This window comes from Euprymna scolopes, chromosome 7, assembly GCF_053919585.1.
Source record: "Euprymna scolopes isolate OS-2025 chromosome 7, ASM5391958v1, whole genome shotgun sequence".
Classification (NCBI taxonomy): Eukaryota; Metazoa; Mollusca; class Cephalopoda; order Sepiida; family Sepiolidae; genus Euprymna; species Euprymna scolopes.
The window spans coordinates 130,012,955-130,036,763 of NC_136488.1; the positions used below are offsets into that span (position 1 = coordinate 130,012,955).

Below are 23,809 nucleotides of genomic sequence, written 5' to 3' on the forward strand. Positions count from 1 at the left end.
AAAATATTTTCTCTCTTTAAAATTCCTCCTCCCCCTGCCACCACTTAACACCGTTTGGAGATCGTTCACAAGGAACAGTTGAGAAGAGAACACCGGTTTGGCTTCGTAGTTCTATCATGTTAAGTTATTTAAAATCACAAAACTAAGCTGCATTTCTCTGTGGCGAAGTGGTTAGGGTGCTGGACAATTCACATTATATTTTCACGTTCGCGCCGACCTACCATAGTGTTTTTTTTCCCCCCTAAACAACTGGAATGGACTTTTCTTGGTGGCCGAACTGTTAACGTTGCAGATGGTTTTTTTTTTTTTTTTTTTTTCACACTTTATTTTCCTACTTTTACTCATGACTCCGGGTTTGATCCTTCCTACTTATCTACCATAACATTTTTTAAAACTCCCCCCCCCCGTCCCGGAAACAAACACTCGGGCAACGCCGGGTACCCTCGCTAGTATATATATATATAAATTAAATATATTTTTATACCTACAGACCATAGTGTTTCATGTTGATTCAATACTCGGTGCCGAAAGTGATAACTACTGCTGGTCACGGTACTTGAACCCAGGCAACTAAGTTAACCCTGACTTTGCAGGCTAGCGTTCTTCTTCTAGGTCATCAGATATCAGCATTTAAGTTGAAGTGAACCAATGTAAGCAAACTTGTCATAATTCAGACGGCGATAAGAGTATTCCAACAAACAGAAAGTTTAGAATGATGCACCCATCTAATTTGCTGCTTCATTCTAAATTTACAACTAGGGCTCAACTTAATTTTACCTGAATAGACTTAAGCTATAATGTTTTTTCAACAAATATTGATGATTATTTTATACCTAGAGATATTAGTATTTTATGTCTACACAATCATCAATACAGAAAGTGATACATCGTTATTTATACTACGTTTATATCGATAAAAATCACCGACCATGATTATTAGGTAAGGTTGATTCCTATACATAACAAATTAACAAATAACCACCTAGCTGAAACAGTCGCCAACAATATTCCTCACAACTAATCTATGCCCAAAACTAAACGAAAATTCCTATGGAATGCAATGACGCTTGTCTGCTTCCCGGATTACTATAGCATGGTTGTCTTCAAGTCTTATGTGAATAAATTTTTATTGAGTCATCTATTTAGATAATCTACCCTACCTAAGTTTCATAGTGACTGATCTTGTCTCGCAATCTACCTAACACTTAACCTTTATTCTTGAGTGACCCTTCGCCTTAATAAGTGGTGACCCTTCAAATATAAAATAAACGTGTTTCTGAACACAAGTTCGATAGTAATTTAAGTTTGTTTATTTTCCAACGTTATTTAATTGTGTCACAAGGCCATATCATACTGCAATATCGATCGATGCCTCCGTTCAGTCTCGAAAGACAAAAGATACCCCTGTAGGGGCAGTTGTGCGTGTAATTGTGATGCAAGGGTCACACAATAACTAACAACACCTCTCCTGAATCGACACTGTTTGGGTCCAGTGGCAAGGAGAAGACCAGTACGATTGGAAACTGCGGATAAGCACTGCAATATTTAGCAAATAATAAACACCCCACGATTACAATTGCTATTATTATGATTATTGAGTTAATATGGAACAACATACACCTCCGCATATATATATATATATACCAGTTACCATAGGTGCAACAGGCTTATAAAGAAGAACCTGAAGTCCTGCCTAACTAATATTCCTGGTGAACCAAGTGCTAAAGAAATCCAGGCAATTGCACTTAAGGGAACAGCGAGGACACTAAAAAGAGCTCTCGGTTGGTTTCAATAAATAGCAGGGGAATGTTGGCAGCTGGTTAGGCTGCCCCATACCCAGCATTACAATCTTCAAAGAAAGAAAATTAAAAAGCCAAAAATTACAAGAAAGCTCCGAAGGTATTTGTCCTCGTGGATAAGCTATTTCAGCAGAATGACGTCTCTAAAACTGACTTCTCGTTTGGGTCGTTTATTTTGCGACGTTGCTGAATCCTGTAACTAAACTAGGCTATCCCACAAGACTGTGTTGTAACTTATTTCAGAGAAACATTGTCTAAATTAATTAGTCTGAAAACTAATTTAATACAAATCGTACATGTGCGTGTATGTATGTGTGTATATATATATATATATATATATTGTCTATCTATTTATCGTTTTACCTATCTCTCTCTCTCTCTCTCTCTCTCTCTCTATGTCTATATATATATATAGAGAGAGAGTGTGTGTGTGTGTTCTCTACGAGAACATTAATGCTATCCTCTTGCAAAGATGTTCTATCTCCTCCCATCATCAATGCAATTTACAATTTTGAATGTAGTTGCAGTGCCAACAATGTGGGTCGAACAACATTAAGATTGGATGGGAGAGTCTAACAACACGTACCTACTAAATAATAAATGGGACATACCAAACTACAGACGTAATTGCCAATACATACGGCTCTTCAATTACTGACCACCTTATAGAAAAAAACGATTTGTGCAGCAAGCCTCACCACGAATTCTTTTTCAATCCTGAGTCGTGCTCACTCATTATTTAATTTAAAGATCTTAGAGACTATCCGTGTTCGGTTGAGAAGGCCTTCCCTCTGTAAGCAGGAGGAATGCCTCTAAGGTTTGAGCGTGATTAGTCTCTAGGATCTTCGAGTATTATAACGTTGCTGTATTTCAATCGCTTCCCCCCATTTTTCCCCATACAATGTAATGCAACGTGATTTTATTTGTACACACACACACACACACACACACACACACATATATATATATATATATATATATATATATATATATATATGTATAGTTATTTAATCACCTGCAATCACTTCATCAACTCGCTCTCGAATTTACTATAATACCAATAATTTATTTTTCAAGGGATCATCAGTTGTTTACCATATATATATATATATATATATATATATATATATATATATATATATATAAGCCTGAAGAATACTAGAGTGGATGAAACGCGGAATATTCAATGTAGCTTAACCGCCATATATATTTTATAACTAGCTTGCTCTCCCTACGTATTGAGCACTTTTGAAGTAAATACTTAGTTTACACATAAATTTATACTTTCGTATATTAATTTTATGTGAGTAAATGCAGTAGTTATATACATATATATATATACATATATATATATATATATATATATATATATATATATATATATATATATATCGTGTTTTTTAGAGACGGCGAACTTTCAATTGCCAGATCTACTTTCTTAATTTACATTTTCAGTTTAGCCAGTTTGGCAATTTATGTGGTTTCTGCAGGACAGAGACACATGCCCCACAGCACTTTATGCGATCAATTTTCGGAGATAATAATTTTATTACCAAATTAACGAAATTAACCTGTACAATTGGCCACCTCGTTCATGTGACGTAACTCCATTAGACTATTTTCTTTGGCGATAAGTAAACTCGCATGTATTCGCTAATAAACCAGACACAATAGATCATTTAGAAGACAAGATTTGACAGGTTTTTGCGGAAATACTGCTATATTCAATGTGCAAAATTTTGTAAATTGGACCTCTCGATTACTCCATATGCGTACGAGCTGCGGATGGCATGTGCCCTAAACTGCGTTGGAGTTATAAATGCTAAAAATTAATCTTTGAAATAAACTACATAAATGACACAAATATATTTTTAGAAATAAAAATATATTTGTGTGATTTATTTTATTTAATGTTCCCCGCTTCTAAAAATTACCTTTAAACATATCTTTGTAAGATTATGGAGACAATCATTAGTAGACTTTTTGAAAGGGCCTGTAATATTTGTTTATCCATGTATTTCAGAAAATAAGAACAACGTTAATACTACTAAAGGGAGAAACGTCCGTGATTGCTCATTATCGACTCTCCTCAGACTTAAATGGCTATTGATTTGAAACCGACGGTAATGACATTGTTTTGATCTTCTGTAATACGCACACACATGTACGCGCACACACGAACATACACGCGCGCTCGCGCAAAACACTCACAGACACACGAATACACGCACATACACAAACACATGCACACACAAACACGCACGCACGTGTAAACACAAGCCCACGCAAACACAAAAATCCACACACAAACACGGACATGCACACACACAATTACACACAAACACAAAAATGCACACACATACACAAACACACATGCACACACACAAATACACACAAACACACAAATAGGCATAGATACACAAGCACGCATGCACACACACAAGTACACACAAACACAAAATACGCAGACATACACAACCACACTCACACAAGCACACACAAATCGAAAAAACACACATACACAAACACACATACACACTCACACAAGCACACACAAACACAAAAATACACATGCACACACAAACACATGCACACATAATCACCCACAAACACAAAAATACACGCAGATACAAAAACACACATGCACACACACACACACACACAAACACATACAAACACAAAAATACACACATACACACACACACACACATTAATTATTCTTGTTCAGCGAGATGTTTTTTTTTTCAGAGTCTATTCATTGGGCTTTTTGCAATGCATCCGTTTTTTTTTTTTTTTTTTTTTTTTTTTTTTTTGCTGATTTTCGGAATAAAAGACTTCTTAGATGTGAAATCGTCTTTGACATGTGTCACCCGCTTTTCTCACTTGTGTTTTGCTGTTTTCCCGTGACATTTACGAGGACATTTTTACATGTTCTTTCGCGTTGATATTGTGTGTTCTTTCATTTGGCAACAAACTCCAATAGAATGTTTTCTTTTTGTGTAGCTGTTTCAATTTGTTCACGTATGCATTGGAATCCTAGAAACACGTGTAAGTTTTGCTCCGAAACCGACATAAAATTCCAGTAAGATAAAACTCTGATCCTCACTGTATTTATTTCCTTATTCATATTTTTATCACATAGTTTGAAATAAATATTGAAAGGTTTGAATATTGAGCTTCATTTTACTTTGGAATTTGGTGCAGTGGGAGAAGAGGTGGCTGGTTACTTTTAATGCATCTAAAACCAAGCTCCTATCTTTACATCATCAACGCTCTGATCCCCATCTGGCATCAATTGAAATGGATGACTCTCGTCTTGGGGAGGCTCCATGTTTTGTCAAGCTTCTGGGGTTGACCTTTACTCCTGATCTGAAATGGAACACGTACATCAAGTCTGTTGCCAAGCTCGCTGGAAAAATGGTAGGATCCTTCTACCGCTCCAGAAGATATATAACTGCTGATGCAATTCTCTATCTATATAAAAGCCAAGTACGCCCAAAGATGTAGTAGTGCTGCCATATCTGGGCAGGAGCTGCTAAAAACAGTCTATCCTGCCTTGACAGAGTACAAAATAGACTTCGTGGCAAAGAAGGGGATGCCCTTTTCTCTACCCTGCAACCTCTCTCCTACAGAAGAGACGTTGCGTGCCTGTCCTGTTTTCATCGTTATTTCCATGGCAAGTACTCGTCTGAGCTCCAATCTCTGCCCCCTCGCCAATATTTCATGAAAAACACCCGTCTAGCTGAAACCACTGTCAATAATTTTCCCCACTTTTTATCTGTGCTTAAGACAAAACGTAGATTCCATGAAACAAAGCTTCTTTCTTGGAAGTGAACGCCTGTGGAACTCTTTTCCGTTTGACTGTTTCACACCTTACTACAACTTGGATGTCTTCAAGTCCAACATAAACAAATTCCTGATAAACCGCCCCCTTAAGTAAAACACTTTATCAAATCTCCATTACTAAAGATTACTACGATATTATCCCATTGATTATTGTACACGCAATAAGCCTTATCCCCGAGTGGCTTCCGAGGCTGGATAAGTGTTGACTACCATGTAAAAAAAAATCCTATTATTAACTATCTGAACCATATTGAAAATTTTTTGTTTATAGTATCACACACACACACACACACGCGCGCATCTCTCTCTCTCTCTCTCTCTCTCTCTCTCTATATATATATATATATATATATATATATATATATATATATATATATATATATATATATAAATGCCCGGTTTATTTGAAATTACCGTGGATTGGGGAGGGGAGTAATAGAATTTCCAAACAGATTCGAAGAAGTATTTACGACTGCTTCAATTCTGTGTCCTTGCGTTTGGTACATACTACGAGACCTGCCTTTCCGTCTTTTCGCAAGGATAGTTTGCCTTACATCCAAAATAGTAATATTGTATATCAGTTTAGATGCCAGTGCGATGCTGGTTATGTTGGGCGAACATCCTTGCACCTTTTGACTCGTATAAACCAGCATGTTCCATCGAAGATCAGACAAGGGAGGATGGGGTCTGGTGGTCTCCCTCCTTCTGCAGCCTTGGACTCTGCTATTGGCCAGCATTTGGTTGACAACTCGTGCTGTGCCGATAGATATAAAATAGATTGGTTCGAGGTGCTACATAGAGCGGACTCCAAAAACCATTTAAAGATTTTGGAGGCCGTATCTATTGCGGTGCGTCAACCTTCTTTGTGCCGGCAAAAAGAAACATCAAACGCATTGTTTCTCTTTGGGGAACTTTGAATTTTTTCTCCCGCTTTTTTTTTTTTTTTCTCCCTCGTTGTGCCAATATTTTAATCGTTTTTAAACGTAAATAAATTTAATTAGTGTCCCCGTACTTTTGGCACATTTAATAAGTTCCCCATTAGAACTCTTTATTTTTCGACACAATATTATTTTGTACGCTATCGATTTTCTCCTGACGAGATGATAGCCGAAAGAGCTCTCGAGAAACTTCCGCCTATTATTTTTTTAAAACTATATATAAATTCTGTACCTCTAAACCTTTATATATATATATATATATATATATATATATATATATATATACCAATGTTTCGGAAAATTATGCGTTAGTTGACATTATTAGATGTGCAATTAAGGCTGCTGGTACATAAGGTTTATTACATCACCTGACGAGGACTTATGGTTCTTGCCAACCAATTGTCCGAAACATTAGCATGTTCGGTAAAGCGACTATATAATATTTGTCTATATAAATAAAAATATTACACATATATATATATATATATATGTGTAATATTTTTATTTATATAGACAAATATTATATAGTCGCTTTACCGAACATGCTAATGTTTCGGACAATTGGTTGGCAAGAACCATAAGTCCTCGTCAGGTGATGTAATAAACCTTATGTACCAGCAGCCTTAATTGCACATCTAATAATGTCAACTAACGCATAATTTTCCGAAACATTGGTATATATATATACACTCCTACTACTTTAAACTCCAACGTCCTCTCCCCACCACTCCCCCTTCTTTTCTAACTCCCCTTTATCTACGATCTTTCCATTTTTATTTGACTTTATAACTTAGTCCATCTATGAATTCTGATGATGCTAGTTGGATTTTTCCTCTCTTTGAGGATTTTCCTCTAGTTGAAACAATTTGTAAACTCATTCTGGACTCACAGTAATAAATTTCCTATATACTGCTCTGACTACACATTGAGCACTTTAGTCCGGTTTTTTTTACCACTGGTAAATATATATATATATATATATATATATATATGTGTGTGTGTGTGTGTGTGTGTATATGAACAAATGATTAATAAAACATGTTAAAATACATCTTGAAAAAGAGTTAAAAACATATTTAATTTTAAAAAAGAAAGCACAAGATAAGTGGATATATATATATATATATATATATATATATATATATTTATATATATATATATATATATATATCAGCCCCTTTAAGAAACTCGTTTCATATCTTTGAGCAATTTCAGTTGAAATAAAGTCGGTCAATTTAGCTCGCACTAAATAGTAATAATAATAATAATAATAATAGTAATGATTAGATCACTCTAACACGTTAAAAACATTTAAAAAATAAATGTTTTAATTTCAACTGCATTTCTCACTGTTAACGGTGACCAAATGGATTTGGTCCTTACTAATGGAGCCGTTGCCGGTTTCGAATCTATCAATCGGTGTTAATCGTGACACCCTGTACTGCTGATTCCCGAAAGGATGAAACACTAGTATTACTAGGTATTTAATAATTATTATCGTAAGTAATTCGCGGATTAAGGACTATCCATTTATTTTGTACTTCCTTTTTAAAATTAAATATGTTTTTAACTATTTTTCAAAGTGTTTTTTCATATGTTTTATTAACTACTTGTGCTTATATATATTACTTATATATTTATATATATATATTGCTTATATATATATATATATATATATATATATATATATACATTAAATTAATTAAAGTTGACAACCCAAAATCCTCCGTAAACGTAAATCTAATGTTAATATTAATATTTATATAATAATCCCAACCAATTAAAACAAAATAGAAACTTGAGCTTGTCATAAAAGAACACAATTTATAACTATGAATTATATTTTACATGGAGTTATTGTTCGATGGAATACTTAAATAAGAAATATTAAGATTTTATCACTTCAATTTTAATATTTTTTATTTGAGTATCCTGTCGAACCATAAATGCACATAAAGTATAATGGTCCCCTCTTATGCGATAAGTAAGTTCTGCAAGAAAAATAACTGAGTTTTGAAACTAAAGTTCAAACAGTGACTAAATGCCCAATATGTCTTCGTTTACCGTGGTCGGGAAAGTCGTCAAACAAATCAGCTCAATAATTCAAAAATGTTATTTTGCTTCGATTGTGCGCGTTGTGTTCTCTACGAAAACCTTAATGTCATTCTCTCGAAAAGATGTTCTACCTCCTCCATTATAATAATAATGTAATTTTCAAATTTAAGTGTAGTTGCGGTGTTAACTATGTGGGGCGAACAAGTGTGAGATTAGATGGGAGAATCCAACAGCACGTACTTAGCCAAATCAGAAATGGGACATACCGAGCAACGGTCGTACTTGCCAACACATATGCGTCTTCAATAACTGATCATCTCATTAAAACGTTGCCATATGCAGCGAACTTCAGCAGGAACTAATTTTACATTTTGAATCATGTTAAAGATCTTGGAGACTATTCACATTCGGTTGAGGAGGCCTTCTCTCTGTAAACGGATGAAAATGTCTCTTAGGTCTGAGCGTGATTAACCTCTTTGATCTTCGAAAATATAATAACGTTACGTTATTCTAATAGCTTCCCTTTTTGTTTTTCACCAATAACAGAACCCAACGTATCTTTATTTTAAATGAACATATTTTTTTCCTTCGATACAGCTTTAAAAAGGGAAAGCGGAAAGCGATCAGCTGACTAACCATCGTAACTATTTTTTCTCTTTTTCATTTTTTAAACATGTCTTACGTATTTGACTTTTAATCGCCAATAATAAGTCTTCCCTTCATGATTGCAATATTCAAATGCTGTCCTCCCAAACTATCATAATATATATATATATATATATATATATATATATATATATATATATATATATATATATATATATACTAGCATGGGTGCTATATATATATATATATATATATACTAGCATGGGTGCCCGGCGTTGCCCGGGTGTTTAGAGGTGTATGCTGAGCAAAAAAAAAGGGGGTAATTTTTTAAACTTTGACCCCTATTATGACCCCTGAAAATTTATTGTTTAGGCCTCAAATCAAGTTATTACGTTAGATCCATGTCCACGGAACCTATATCTAAAATTTCAAGGGTGTAGACCCAAAATTGTCGGAGGAGTTTGGTAGAGTTCTTAAAGGTCAAATCGTTGAAATTTGACCCCTTAACAGCCAAATTTCTGGCTGACACCCGTCACATCGATTTTCCCAAATCTCAGTACCCGGTATTTCAAATTTCGAGTCTATAGACTAAAAATTGACAGAGTTATTGCGTAGGGAAATGTACACAGACAGACAGACAGACACACAGACACACAGACAGACAGACAGACACGTTCACTTTTATAGATATATAGATATATATATGTATATATATATATATATATAACTACTTCACTTACTCACATAAATTAATATACGAAAGTATAAATTTATGCTAAATTCTAAGCATTTACTTCAACAGTACTCAATACGTAGGTAGAGCTAGTTAGTAAGTTATAAAACATATATGGCGATTAAGCTACATTGAATATTCCGCGTTTCATCCACTCTAGGACTCTTCAGGCTTCACACATAAGCCTGAAGAGTCCTAGAGTGGATGAAACGCAAAATATTCAGTGTAGCTTAATCGCCATATATATTTTATAACTTACTATATATATATATATATATATATATATATATATATATATATATATATATATATATATATAGCCACAGTACCCAATATGGCCAACCTGTTTCAACGGAGAGATAAAATTTATTTTCCTAAAATGAACGCACCAGGTTTATCATTAACAAATTACTATTTTGTTAATAACATCGGAGGGAAATCGCATCTGACGAGTTGATTGGAGGAAATAAGAGTTAAAGAGTGTACAGTAGACACTTGAGCAATATAGTAATCGTGAGTAAATGGAAATTCGGTAAATTTGTTAACTTATATGGAACGGCTCATGAAAAACTTGTTTACGTTAGACTTGAAGACAGTAATATTGTCGTCATCTGGAAAGCAGGTAAACGGAAGACAGTTCCAAAGGCGTGCAGTTCTAAGAAAGAAGCTATGGTTCATGGAATCTAGGTTTAGGTTTAGGCACAGATAAAGAGTGGGGGAAATTATTGATAGTGTTTTCTGCTGTGTTTCGTGTGAAAGTTTTGCGACGGGGGGGGGGGCTATAGATTAAAGCTCAGTCGAGTACTTGCCATGAAAATAATGATCAAGCAAAGACAAACTCGCAACATGTACTCCATTTTTTTTGTTAAAACAAAAAATCGGAGGCTTTACTTTTAGAGCCGATTCTTGTATGTATATATATATATATATATATATATATACGCGCGCACGCACGTGTGTGTGTGTGTGTGTGTGTGTGTGTGTGTGTGTGTGTGTGTGTGTGTGTGTGTGTAGGCTGTCTGTTAGTATATGCATGTTGATATTGATCCACGTATGGATTAGACTCTCTGTCGAGGCTGTAATCTCCGGAGCGTGTCTTCGTGAGTCCTCCACCGTCCAAACCATCCGTGATGGCGGAAGTATGCATTAGTTTCGTATTATAAGTTTAGAGGCAAAGACGAGATTTTGCCGAGGTGACGGGATGGAGGGTATAGGCGAATGAATTACCGGCATGAATAAATATGAGTTGTAGAATTGGAATCTGGCGTGAGATTGTGAGTGCAGAGCTTGTTGGTCAGCAGCGATTCCTACGAAGGAAACAGGAGAGCATAAGAGCGGGATGAAGATAAAGATGTAAGAACGACTAGTAGCAGACTTCAGAAAAGGAGAAAAAAGAAGATACTGACTTGAAAAAGAAGAACTAATGTTAGAATTTTACAAAGGAAAGAAAATCAGATCTTGATAGAGAATGACCAATAGAAGAGTTTAGCAACGAGATAAAAAGGAGATATTTAGAACAAAGAGGAATAACAGATTTTTGCAGAGGTTATAAAACAAAACAAAACAAAAAAAACATTGAAAACAAGGACCAATCAAATACTTTCGCGTAAAAAGAAAATGAAAAATAAAGACCAGCAGATTTTAGCACATGAAGAAAGAGAAGTTATTGAGAATGAAAGGCAAATAGAACATCCATTATATAAATCTGCATGTCTTTTATACGGCATAATCACGTGGAAACACCGGTTCTCGTCAAATCACCGAAGTTAAGCAAAGTTGAGCTTGGTTAGTATCGGATGGGTGACCATTTGGAAATTCTAGGCACTGTATGTGCTTTTCGCTTATCTCGGCATTGTTTCCAGTCGTCCTGAACCTCCACTTGTCACGATATCCAACCCTAACCCTAACCCGACGGTCGACTCAGGAAATGTGTGGTTGGTGACTGCGCAACTCTTGCCACAAAATTTCACGCGCAGGCACCCTTACAGTGGGTATCCATACTCTGTCAATACTGAAGGAAGCCTTTATTTTATGTATGTACTAGCGAGGGGTACCCGGCGTTCCCTGGGTGTTTGGAGGTGTTTGGAGGGAGGTAAAAAAAACAGTAAGTATGAGGATCGAACCCGAACCGTTGAACCCGAAAGTTGTAAATTAAAGTGTGAAAAAAACACGTGCGACATTAACCATTGCCCCACCGCGAGATGCTAACGGAAACACGTTTGAATTTATTTAATTACTTGGATTTAGCAGGTGCTCGTTTTAATGAGTTAATGAGGTCAAGTTTGACTGCGGGATAGTATTTACTGCTGAACGCTTCCCCCCCCCCCAAGATGTTATAGGAAAAAGACTAATCCACATGCGGCGAGCGAAAAATCTTCAATATTTATCTTCCCGAAATCGAGCAAATTAAATAGACAGGCGAGCGCCATTGTTAACTGTGAGATATTACGATTTATATGTGATATAAAAAGTTTTATAAAGTTGTGAACCGATCGACCGCTTCTCTGAAAGAAGCCTTTTGTAGACACACAGAAAAAGCGAACACACATACATACATACATTTTCGCTTTTATATTTATAGACTAGCGAGGGGTACCCGGCGTTGCCCGGGTGTTTGTAGGTGTGTGTGTGAAAAAAAACCCGAAGCCTTGACGCGCATAGTAAAATGTGAAAAAAAAACAGGTGCCCGTGAAAAAAAAAACGAGGCTTTGACGCGCAGTTGGAAAATAGTAAAGTGTGAAAAAAAAACAGGTGCGCGTTTTTGATTGACGTGACGGCGATAGCTATTCAGCAGTTAGCATTTTGTGCGGGACAGTTTTTAATGAGGTCAATAAATCGGTTTGTTTGTTTTTAAAAACCCGCTCCCTGTTTATTAGGGGGGGCGACTTGTCTTGAAATGAAAGCTACCGTTTGATATGACGAAGTCGACTTTGACCAAACGTTACTTAGCTCTCTAGAGACCACTGGCTTCTGGCCATTGATTATAGTCGAGTTTCGCTTTTTGTTTGTACCAAAAACCGAATGTAACGCGTGCCGATGCGGGAAATGTCGAATAATTAACGTTTGAAAGTCAATTATATTAAATAGACAGGCGAGCTCCGTGGTTAAGTGTGAGATATTACAATTTATAGATGATATAAAAAGTTTTAAGAAATTGTGAAGCGAGCGAGCGCTTCTCTGAAATAAGCCTTTTGTGGACATCGAGGAAAAGCGTACATACATACATACATACATTTTCGCTTTTATATATATAGATGTATGTATGTATGTATGTATGTATGTATGTATGTCTGCCTAAAACTTTCGACAGAGGCGACGGGTTTTCACGAGATCAGTATCGTTTTGAAGGTCGACCCTTCGAATAACAAATATCGAAAAATTGGCAAAAACATTAATTCCTCCACATTCAACTTTCTACAAAGAGGGGCCGCTTTTTCGCCGATATTTTCGAAAGTCATCCTCTCTTTTCGATTGTCTAGCCTTAATTTATACCTACGTCACTATCTATTTGGCGATAGGCGCAGCAGCAAAGACGTAATTTCTTCCACTTCTTTTCCTTCTTCGCGATACGGTTCGAGCCTGCCTGCCTACTACCACTTTTTTTTATTCATTTATTTATTTATTTATTTTTGCTAAACACACACCTCAAAACACCCGAGCAACGCCGGGCACCCAGGCTAGTCTTTTAAAATGTAAAAAAAAAGAAGCCAAATATATTGAAAGGAAATGACCAATAAAAGACTTTAGCAAAGGAAGAACAAGAGGTATATATTGAGAAAGAACTAAAATAGAGTTTTAAAAAATGAACAAAATAAAAAAATATTGAGTAATAACGACAAATAGGTGGCCTTATCAAACGAAGAAAAAAAAAGAATGCATTGGAAAACAATGAACAATAGAAAATGTTATCAAACCACGATTTAAGATTTGGGAAAGCAGGACAGATAGAAGACGTTAGAGGAAGACACAAACGATCTTGACAAAGAAGCACCAATATATAACTTTATATAAAAGAAAGAAAATAAATGTAATGAGAAGGTAGGACCAATAGAAGTCTTTAGAGGGAGAAAATACCATATTGAAGGAATAGTTGACGGGTTTATCAAATCAAAACAGAAGATATTGAGATACAAATAGCTATAGGAGATTTTAGTGAATAGAAAGGAAAAAGATATTTACAAATAAGGACAGGTAGAAGACTTTATCAGAGGGAGAAAAAAAGAAGTTATTGGGAAAGAATAACTCATTAAACATTGGAGAAAAAGGACGAATAGTAGAATTTAGCAAAGGAAAGAAAAATAAAAGAGAAAAATATGGAATTGAGAAAGACATTTTAGCAAAGGAAATGAAAAAAACAAAAAAAAACAAAGACCAGTAAAAAGATTTTAGCATGAGAAGAAAAGTAAAAAAAAAGACTAGCAATTGAGTTTAAGAAATAAAATCAAAAGATGTTGAAAACAAATACCAGTAGAAGACATTAGCTGAGGGACAAAAAAATAAAAGATTCATAAAAAAAGCCGATAGAAAAACCTTAGTAAAAAGATTATAAGAAGATATTTCGAAAAAAAAAATCAATAGACAGGTTAAGTAAAATAAGCGATCCTGAGAAAGATATACCAGTTCATGACTTAAGTCTTTTTTTTTTTTTTTTTTTTTTACATTTTCACCCCAAACAAGGCAAATTGCCACTTTGGTGTAGGGGGCTACTATCAGGGGCAACAACTACTGGGGTACTATGTAGGGATTTGGGCAGCAAGGTGTCGGTTCACGTTACACTTGAACTTCTGCACGTCAGTACTGTTGGGGAAGCAGGGACCTGGAATGGAATTCCAGAGTCTTGCGGTTCTGGGGAAGAAACTATTGGAGTAAAAAGATCTTTTACATCTAGGGACCTCTACAGTGTGGGGGTGGGATCTAGTAGCCTGTCGGGTTTGTCGAGGGTGCTCGCGTCGTGGGGGCACAAGTGATTGCAGTTCATCAGAGCATTCACCACTAAAATACTTGTAGAACAGGCAGAGGGATGCAACATTTCGTCGATGGGACAGAGGCTGAAGCTTAGATGCCAGTTCAGGGCCTATCAGATTTGCGACTCTCTTTTGAACCTTGTCAAGGAGCGAGAGACTAGTAGCAGATGCACCAGCCCAGATGTGGCAGCAATACTCCATACATGGGCGAATGGTGGCCTTATAGAGGTACAGGATACTTTCGGGTGTTAGTAGTTTTCTAGCACGGTAGAGAGAGCCTACCTTTCTTGCAGCGGCCCTGGCAATGCCTTCAATGTAATTGTTCCAACTCATGTTTCCTGTGAACGTTAGGCCAAGGAGTTTGAAAGATGGACTCTCAGATAAAGGGTCGTTGGCCATTGCTATTGGTGGTAGAGAGGGTTTCTTGTAATTATTGAATGAAACTAGTTTAGTCTTGGCAGCATTGAACGCGACCAACCACTTTTGTCCCCATTCCACTACAGATTGGAGGTCTTCCTCTAGTGTTTCTGCCATTTCTTTAGAAATGTGTTCATTCGTCTTCCTGTCGTGTCTGCCATAGAGTGTAGTGTCATCAGCATATATACCCATCTCAGAGGCAATGTTGTCGGGGAGGTCATTTATGAATATCAGGAACAATAGAGGTCCAAGGATAGAACCCTGGGGCACTCCCGCATTTATATCATATTGTTTAGATGTGCGACCGTCGAGGACTACCTGGATTTTTCTCTTATCTAAGAAGGATTTAATTATGTTAAGTATTCTACCAGTGATACCGTAAGATCTAATCTTCCTGAGGAGACCCTCATGCCATACCCTGTCAAAAGCCTTAGATATATCTAGAGCTACCGCTCTGCTTTCCCCCGCTTTGTCCAGTGATTGGTATATACGTTCAGAGATCACGGTGAGGATGTCTGCTGTGGAACGGGCTTGTCTAAATCCATATTGTTTGTCAGTCAGTAGTTTAGCATCTGTAAGATGATGGACTAGAGCATGGTTAATTATGGTCTCAAATATTTTGGCAAAAAGTGGGAGGAGGCTAATGGGGGCGATAATTTGATGGGTCTGTCCTTTCGCCAGAATTCTTGAATACTGGTACAACAGAAGCAGTTTTCCAACAGCCCGGAAAGCAAGCTTCATTAAGACATTTGTTGTAGAGTTTGGAGAGAACTGGAGCTACTTCGGCTGAGCACTTTTTTAATAGCACAGCTGGGATAAGATCGGGTCCACATGCTTTTGAGGTGTCAAGGTTTTTTATGATAGCATGCACCTGAGCAGGGGTAAGGAGGTAAACGTGGTATTGAGAATAAAGGATACATAGGAAACTTTAGCATTGTGAGAAAGAAGCACCAATAGACGACTAAAGCAAAGGAAGGCAACGGAAGTTATTGAGAAAGAAGTAAAAGTACAAGAAAATTTCAGAAATAAAAACCATTAGTAGAAAAAGCAATAGTAAAAGAACCAATAGTAAAAACAATAGTAGAACAGTAAACCAATAGTAAACCAATAGTAGAATATTAAAGAAATAGAAACCAATAGTAGAATATTAAACCAATAGAAACCAATAGTAGAAGAGTAAACCAATAGAAACCAATAGTAGAAGAGTAAACCAATAGTAGAATAGTAAACCAATAGTAAACCAATAGTAAAAGAGTAAACCAATAGTAAAAGAGTAAACCAATAGTAAAAACAATAGTAGAAGAGTAAACCAATAGAAACCAATAGTAGAATAGTACACCAATGGTAGAATATTCCATCAACAGTAAACCAATAGTAAACCAACGGTAGAATAGTAAACCAATAGCAAACCAATAGTAGAATAGTAAACCACTAGTAGAATAGTAAACCAATAGTAGAATAGTAAACTAATAAGAAACCAATAGTAAACCAATCGTAAACCAACGCTAGAATAGTAAACCAATAGTAAACCAACGCTAGAATAGTAAACCAATAGTAAACCAATAGTAGAATAGTAAACCAATAGTAAACCAATGGTAGACCAGTAAGCCAATGGTAGAATAGTAAACCAATAGCAAACCAATAGTAGAAAAGTAAACCAATAGTAGAATAGTAAACTAATAAGAAACCAATAGTAAACCAATAGTAAACCAACACTAGAATAGTAAACCAATAGTAAACCAATAGTAGAATAGTAAACCAATAGTAAACCAATAGTAAACCAATAGTAGAATAGTAACCCATAGTAAACCAATGGTAGACCAGTAAGCCAATAGTAGAATAGTAAACCAATAGCAAACCAATAGTAGAAAAGTAAACCAATAGTAGAATAGTAAACTAATAAGAAACCAAAAGTAAACCAATAGTAGAATAGTAAACCAATGGTAGAATAGTAAACTAATAGTAGAATAGTAAACCAATAGTAGAATAGTAAACCAATAGTAGAAAAGTAAACCAATAGTAGAATAGTAAACTAATAAGAAACCAAAAGTAAACCAATAGTAGAATAGTAAACCAATAGTAGAAAAGTAAACCAATAGTAGAATAGTAAACCAATAGTAAACCAATAGTAGAATAGTAAACCAATAGTAAACCAATAGTAAAATTGTAACCCAATATTAAACGAATCGTAGAATAGTAAACGAATAGTAAACCAATGGTAGAATAGTAAAACAATAATAGAATAGTAAGCTAATAGTAAACCAATAGTAAAATTGTTAACCAATATTAAACCCATAGTAGAATAGTAAATCAATAGTAAAATTTTAAACCAATAGTAAACCAATGGTAGAATAATAAACGAATAGCAAACAAATGGTAGAACAATAAACCAATAGTAAATCAATAGTTGAATAGTAAACGAATAGCAAACAAACAGTAGAATACTAAACCAATAGTAAATTAATGGTAGAATAGTAAACCAATTGTAAAGTAATTGTAGAATAGTAAACTAATAATAAAACAAATAGTATAACAATTTTGAGGAGAAAAAGTGCAATACAAAAAATATGGAATTGATATTTTAGCAAAGGAAATAAAAATAGAATACATTGAAAAGAAGGAACAATAACAGATTTTAGCATAAGAAGAAAATTAAAAATAAGAAAAAGCAGAAGATTTTAGCAAATGAAGAAATAAAAGATATTGAAAATGATAGACAAACAAAACAAAGTAAAAATACGAATGCATTGTAAAAAAAGACCAATAAGAGACTTTAGCGAAAGAAAAAAAGAAGGTGTATATATTGAGAAAGAAAGAAAGAGTTAGGCAAAATACGCTAAAGAAACAACTAGTGAGAAACAATGAGCGATAGACGGGATTAGCAAATAAAGACAATAAACGAAGAAAGCAGAACAACTAGAAGACCTTAGTAATGAGAATTTTTTTTTTTTTTTTAAATACCAAGAGTTAAGTTTAGGAAGAAAAACGGAGATGTATTGAGAAAGAAGAATCCCTAGTAGACTTTAGCAGAGGATAAAATATATTGAGAAAGAAAGACCAATAAGACATTAGAAAAGAGACAAAGAAAATGAATGGTGAATAGAAGTGTTTGTTGAAGGAAAATGAAGAATATACTTTAAAAAAAAGGCAACAGGAAATTTTAACAAAAAAAAAATAAATAAATAAAAAATATCAGCAAGCAAGGAGCAATACAAGTCTTTAGCAAACAGCGAAAATACCATATTGAGAAACAAGGACTAGTAGTAGACTTGAGCAAATCAGATAATGTATGGTATTGAGAAAAGAAGGCCAGTAAAAGACTTTAACAAAGAGAGGGGAGGAAGATATTCAGAAAGAAGGACCTATAGGAGACGTTGACAAATAGAAAAAAAGATGTAAAGAAAGAAGTGTCCATAGAAGACTTTAGTAAAGACAGAAAAATATATTTAGAAAGATCAATAGAAGACTTGCATAAAGGAAGAAAAGAAGAAAGTGTTTAGAAAGGAGCAATAAAAATATTTTTTAGCAAAGAAAGAGAGTCTGCGATGAATGTAACAGGAGAAGAGAGAGGTGAATGGTGGTGGTGGTGGTGGTTTTGCCGTGAGCACTGTATCACGAGATATAACAACGTCGGCATCATCGTTCGTTGTCAACGTTGAAAGGACGGTTCGCGTGTTACTAGGATATCGATTCTTAGGAAGGAGGAAGACGGCTTGACAGAAAGCCCCACGTTTATTTCAAGATGGACAGACGCAAACAAGCCATTACACAGTGAAAAGGCTGCGCACTTGCCGACGCGCAAGCACAGCTCTAATTGCGCAACGAGAGAACCGTACGCAAACACACTTTACAAAGGAGACATTTCTCAGCAATACTAACTATTTTCCTATTTAGAAACTGCGTCCAAACATTAAATACTGCCACCACATATGTGGAGGTGTCATACAGAGCACTGTTTCCTACATATACCGAGTACAAAATATATATTGGACTCTATTGGAATCCGCTGTCGTCTCTTTCCCATAACCTCATTATCACTGAAAAGCCACTGCTAGTATTTTTCTATTATATTGTAATTTTCAATGAACGTGACCAAGCCCCAATCTGTAATTCCAATGACCTGACTTGCTACCACAACGAAAAAAAGGCTTCTCTCTATAAAGAAGATTATTATCGATGAAACTTAAACATTCATTGAAATATTCATTTAAAAATCATAGACGTCTTTATAATCTATACTATTAATTAAAAAAAACAAAAAAAACAGCTACTTGATGAAATTAAGTGAAATTTATTTTTCAGAATACTTCGTTCCATAACGGATACGTGCAATATAACGTTTTTTTCGATATTTTCATTTTTTAATGTCTTGATTAAACTGTACAAGTATCATTTTGTTTTATAAATAATTGTATCCAGAACTCTTCATAAGTTTTCGTTTCGGTTTCGATTATGGTTGAAGGAACTCGAGTTATTTATGTGTATACATACATATATATATATATATATATATATATATATATATATATATATATATATATATATACATATATATAGACACACACACACACACATATATATATATATATATATTTTTTAAATGGCAAATTTATAATATATATACAAATCGATAGAACATTAACTTCATAATAATATATACGAAATCTGCAAGAAGCATTAAAATATATTTAAGCTTACTTTACGACCGGGCTTTATCCGACGTTCAAATTTAGATAAATACTTTTGCAGTTTTAACAAAAAAGCTACAATGATATCAGAGCGTCTCCATTTACACAGAACATCTACAGAATGCCAACATCAATATATTACATATGAATGAATCCCCTGTGGAATTTCCGCAGGTCCCGCTAGTTATTATTATTATTATTATTATTATTATTATTATTATTATTATTATTATTATTATTAGCTCACACGGAGCTTTCACACAGGTCATCACAGATCTCTCCTTGGCATTAACCTGTGGTGTTCCCTGGAAGCTGAGTGACAACAAATCTCTCCAGGCTTCCAATGCTCTCCACCTCTTTCGGTAACATTTGCAAATGAATTTGCGTTATCGCAACAGCCGCTTACCATTGATTTCTCGCTGGCAGCGGCCATTGGTCTCCACTAGAATTTTAGTTGTAATAAGCCTCCCCAAGGTTCAAGTTCTTTTCGCACTTGCCAAGCGGAGGTTAGGTCAGTGCTCTTTCCTCGATCGTTTCATTCTCCTTGGCCCTTATCGGCTATTTGGTATCACTCTTTAGAGGTGGGGGGCGCGGTGATGGGGCAGTGGGAGAATATGCGGGAAGGGATAGAGAAATAGATATGCAGCTTTAATTTTCTTAGTTCCATGTGACCCTTCGTCATGTTTTGAAGCAATTTTCTGGACCGCTCATGTGGCTCATATATATTAGTCTCCGCATTCAAGGGTTTTCCTTAATATTTCAGCTGTTTTCATTATTGTTATTTCTTTGTATCTTTCCAGCCATTCCTCTGATTCCAATTTCTCCTTTTCTTTTTCAAAGCTTTTCCTATTGCTTCTATTATTATAGGGATTACCTGATTTTCTTCATCATCCATATCCCTTTCAGCTCTCTGGCTAGCTCTGTGTATTTGCTCCGTTTTTTCTTTTCTTTGATATTCACCCTATGGTCATTTGTCCAGTGAAGTCTACGATTTGAGAGGACTTTTTTTTTTCTTGTTAATTATTACGACATCTTGTCTTCTAGCTTGGATGGGTTTACCACAAATATCCGTGCGCTTAGAAGTAAGCTAAATAATTGTTTCTTCTACTAAGCACCATGTATATCTTAGAATTAAGTAAAACCAACCTACACTCTTCGACCCCCTTTAACTACTTTAACATAAGAAGATACTCCCCCTTTCTGCTGTAATACTCTGCCTTTTGCATATATGTATATCCGACCGTACCTTCTTAATTTCTCGCTTCCATGTATAATTTTGTTGTTCTTCTTCCTCGTCCACCTGCTTATCCTATTCATTTCCTCTTCTTCCTCTGTTTCCAACGAATCCTCATATAGCTGTCCAGTCGAATCCGTAATCCACGCAGTCTGCCACAAGTTTAATAAGTAACAAGGCCGATAGCCATTAGTCGCGTGCTCTCGTGTAATGAATGGATGCGTGAATGTAGGATTGACATGAAATTCTTAAAGATAAACTAAAATGATCGAAAAATGGGCTGAAATGACTTAAATAATAGAACAGTAAATGATTTAGAATGACTTTAATGAACTTAAGGATGAATTAAATGATCTTAAGAATGACTTGAATGCGTAAAAAATAATTGGAATCCTTCAAAATCAACTTGAATAATCTGGAGAATGACTTGAATGGCTTTGAGACTGACAGGTTGTAAAATGGGTGATCATTTTACATTAAATTAATACAGAAAAGTGATGCCCCACTTTATATCACAAAGTTACAAACATAAGTACAGCATGTAGTAAGAACAGATACTACACTTTGATGTTGGCCAAAAGGCCAAGAAAGGGGTCTTTATTTGCTCCCTCACCGAGCAAATTAGGCACAAGGGCGATTTTTAATGTGAGGAGTGAAGGGGAAATGGAGACCAACTCCCCGGGGAGTAGGGGAGCTGGATAGTGACAATTGGAATGAAGGGTTGCCCCTACATTGACCAAGGTCTTATATGTAGGGTTGCCCCCACATATGGTCTTTGCTTGCAGTATCTGCCGGAATAGATGGTGTTTATTTGCTCCCCCACTGAGCAAATTAGGCACAAGGCCGTTTTTAATGTGAGGTAAAAACCAGCTCCCCTTAAAGTAGGCAAAAAAGGGGGCACTCTGGTTACCAAAAATAATAATTGTCCCAGTATAGAGGGTTTCCCCTCCATTGACTGGTACAAATTATCTTAAGTGCAGCATCTGCCGGAACAGATGGTATTTATTTGCTCCCCCACTGAGCAAATTAGACACAAGGCCGTTTTTAATGTGAGGTAAAAACCAGCTCCCCTAAAAGGGGTCACTCTGGTTACCAAAAATAATAATTGTCCCAGTATAGAGGGTTTCCCCTCCATTGACTGGTACAAACCATCTTAAGTGTAGTATCTGCCGGAACAGATACTACACTTTGATCTTGGCCAAAAGGCCAAGAAAAGGGTATTTATTTGCTCCCCCACCGAGCAAATTAGGCACAAAGCCGATTTTTAATGTGAATGGGGAAATGGGGAACAACTCCCCGGGGAGTAGGGGAGCTGGATAGTGGCAATGAGTATGAAGGGCTGCCTCTATATTGACCAAGGTCTTATATGTGAGGCTGGCCCCACATATGGTCTTTGCTTGCAGTATCTGCCGGAACAGATGTATTTATTTGCATGAGAAGACCAAAACTAGTCTCCGTAGAATTCACATGGCTTTAGGACGAAACACGCAGTGAACATTTCGCCATCTGTTTTGGTGGGTGAAATTGTGTTCTTTTCGAGCTAGCGTCTATTTTAAAACTTTAAATAATTCCAATTGAATATGTCCCTCTTTATATACATATAGTAGATCTGTTTGTAGAAATAACGATTCGCTGTACCCCCTCTCTCTCTCTCTCTCTCTCTCTCCTAACTTTGGACGTAATTTCCACAGACGGTGCTTCTTTGTAAGGGCTTCCCATTTATGGAACACATTTCAACGGGTTGCTTCTCTGTTGATATTACTTGGTTTTAGCCACATCAAAGGTTAAAAAAATTCTTGTCATAGACGTCCCTATAACAAGCAAAATAATCCCATGTCATTGATAAATTTTAGTACTCTCATAGTGTTCATCATCTACGTATTAGCTGGCAATCATTTCCGTTCTTTTAATCACAATCACTGAGTAGCGTTTGTCTTGGAAAGTAACGTGGCTTTGAAAGTGATAGAATAATTGATACCGTCGTGGGCTTTATATACAATACATAAGCCAAAACTATTAAATATTTATAATCAAAAAAATAATAATATTTAAGCATGTCCAACGAAATATTTACTTACGCGTATTTTATTGATTTGAATTAAATTAATGCTTCTCGCGTAGCCAACGCACCGATCCGGTATCTCGAAATACAACCGCTGAGAGAGAACGCCCTTATCTTTACTAACTGTCTTTTCTTTCTCTAACTTTACAACATGGCAAGAAAGAAGAAGGGAAAAAAAGAAAAAAAGATGAACAAAATACTGAGGATGGAGTTTGACTCCAAAATATATTCAAATTATAAATTTAAAAGAAGTAACATATTTATTTACTTTCGTCATCTTGCGCTGTGATTTGGCTTTCAAGCGCACCTGATGCGTATTTTATTTTATACAAATTAAATAAATGCTACTATAACGGAACTTACACCCTGATTATATATATATATATATATATATATATATATATTATACACACACACACACACACACATATATATACACCCACCCACACACACACACACACATATAT

The 23,809-nt window shown here is 35.5% G+C and overlaps 2 pseudogenes; both read right to left on the bottom strand.

Moving 5' to 3' along the window:
• Window positions 1–21,737: 21,737 nt before the first annotated feature.
• Window positions 21,738–21,875, bottom strand: LOC145280547 (U2 spliceosomal RNA; annotated as a pseudogene).
• Window positions 21,876–22,285: 410 nt separating this feature from the next.
• Window positions 22,286–22,499, bottom strand: LOC145280530 (U2 spliceosomal RNA; annotated as a pseudogene).
• Between the last annotated feature and the right edge of the window lie 1,310 nt (window positions 22,500–23,809).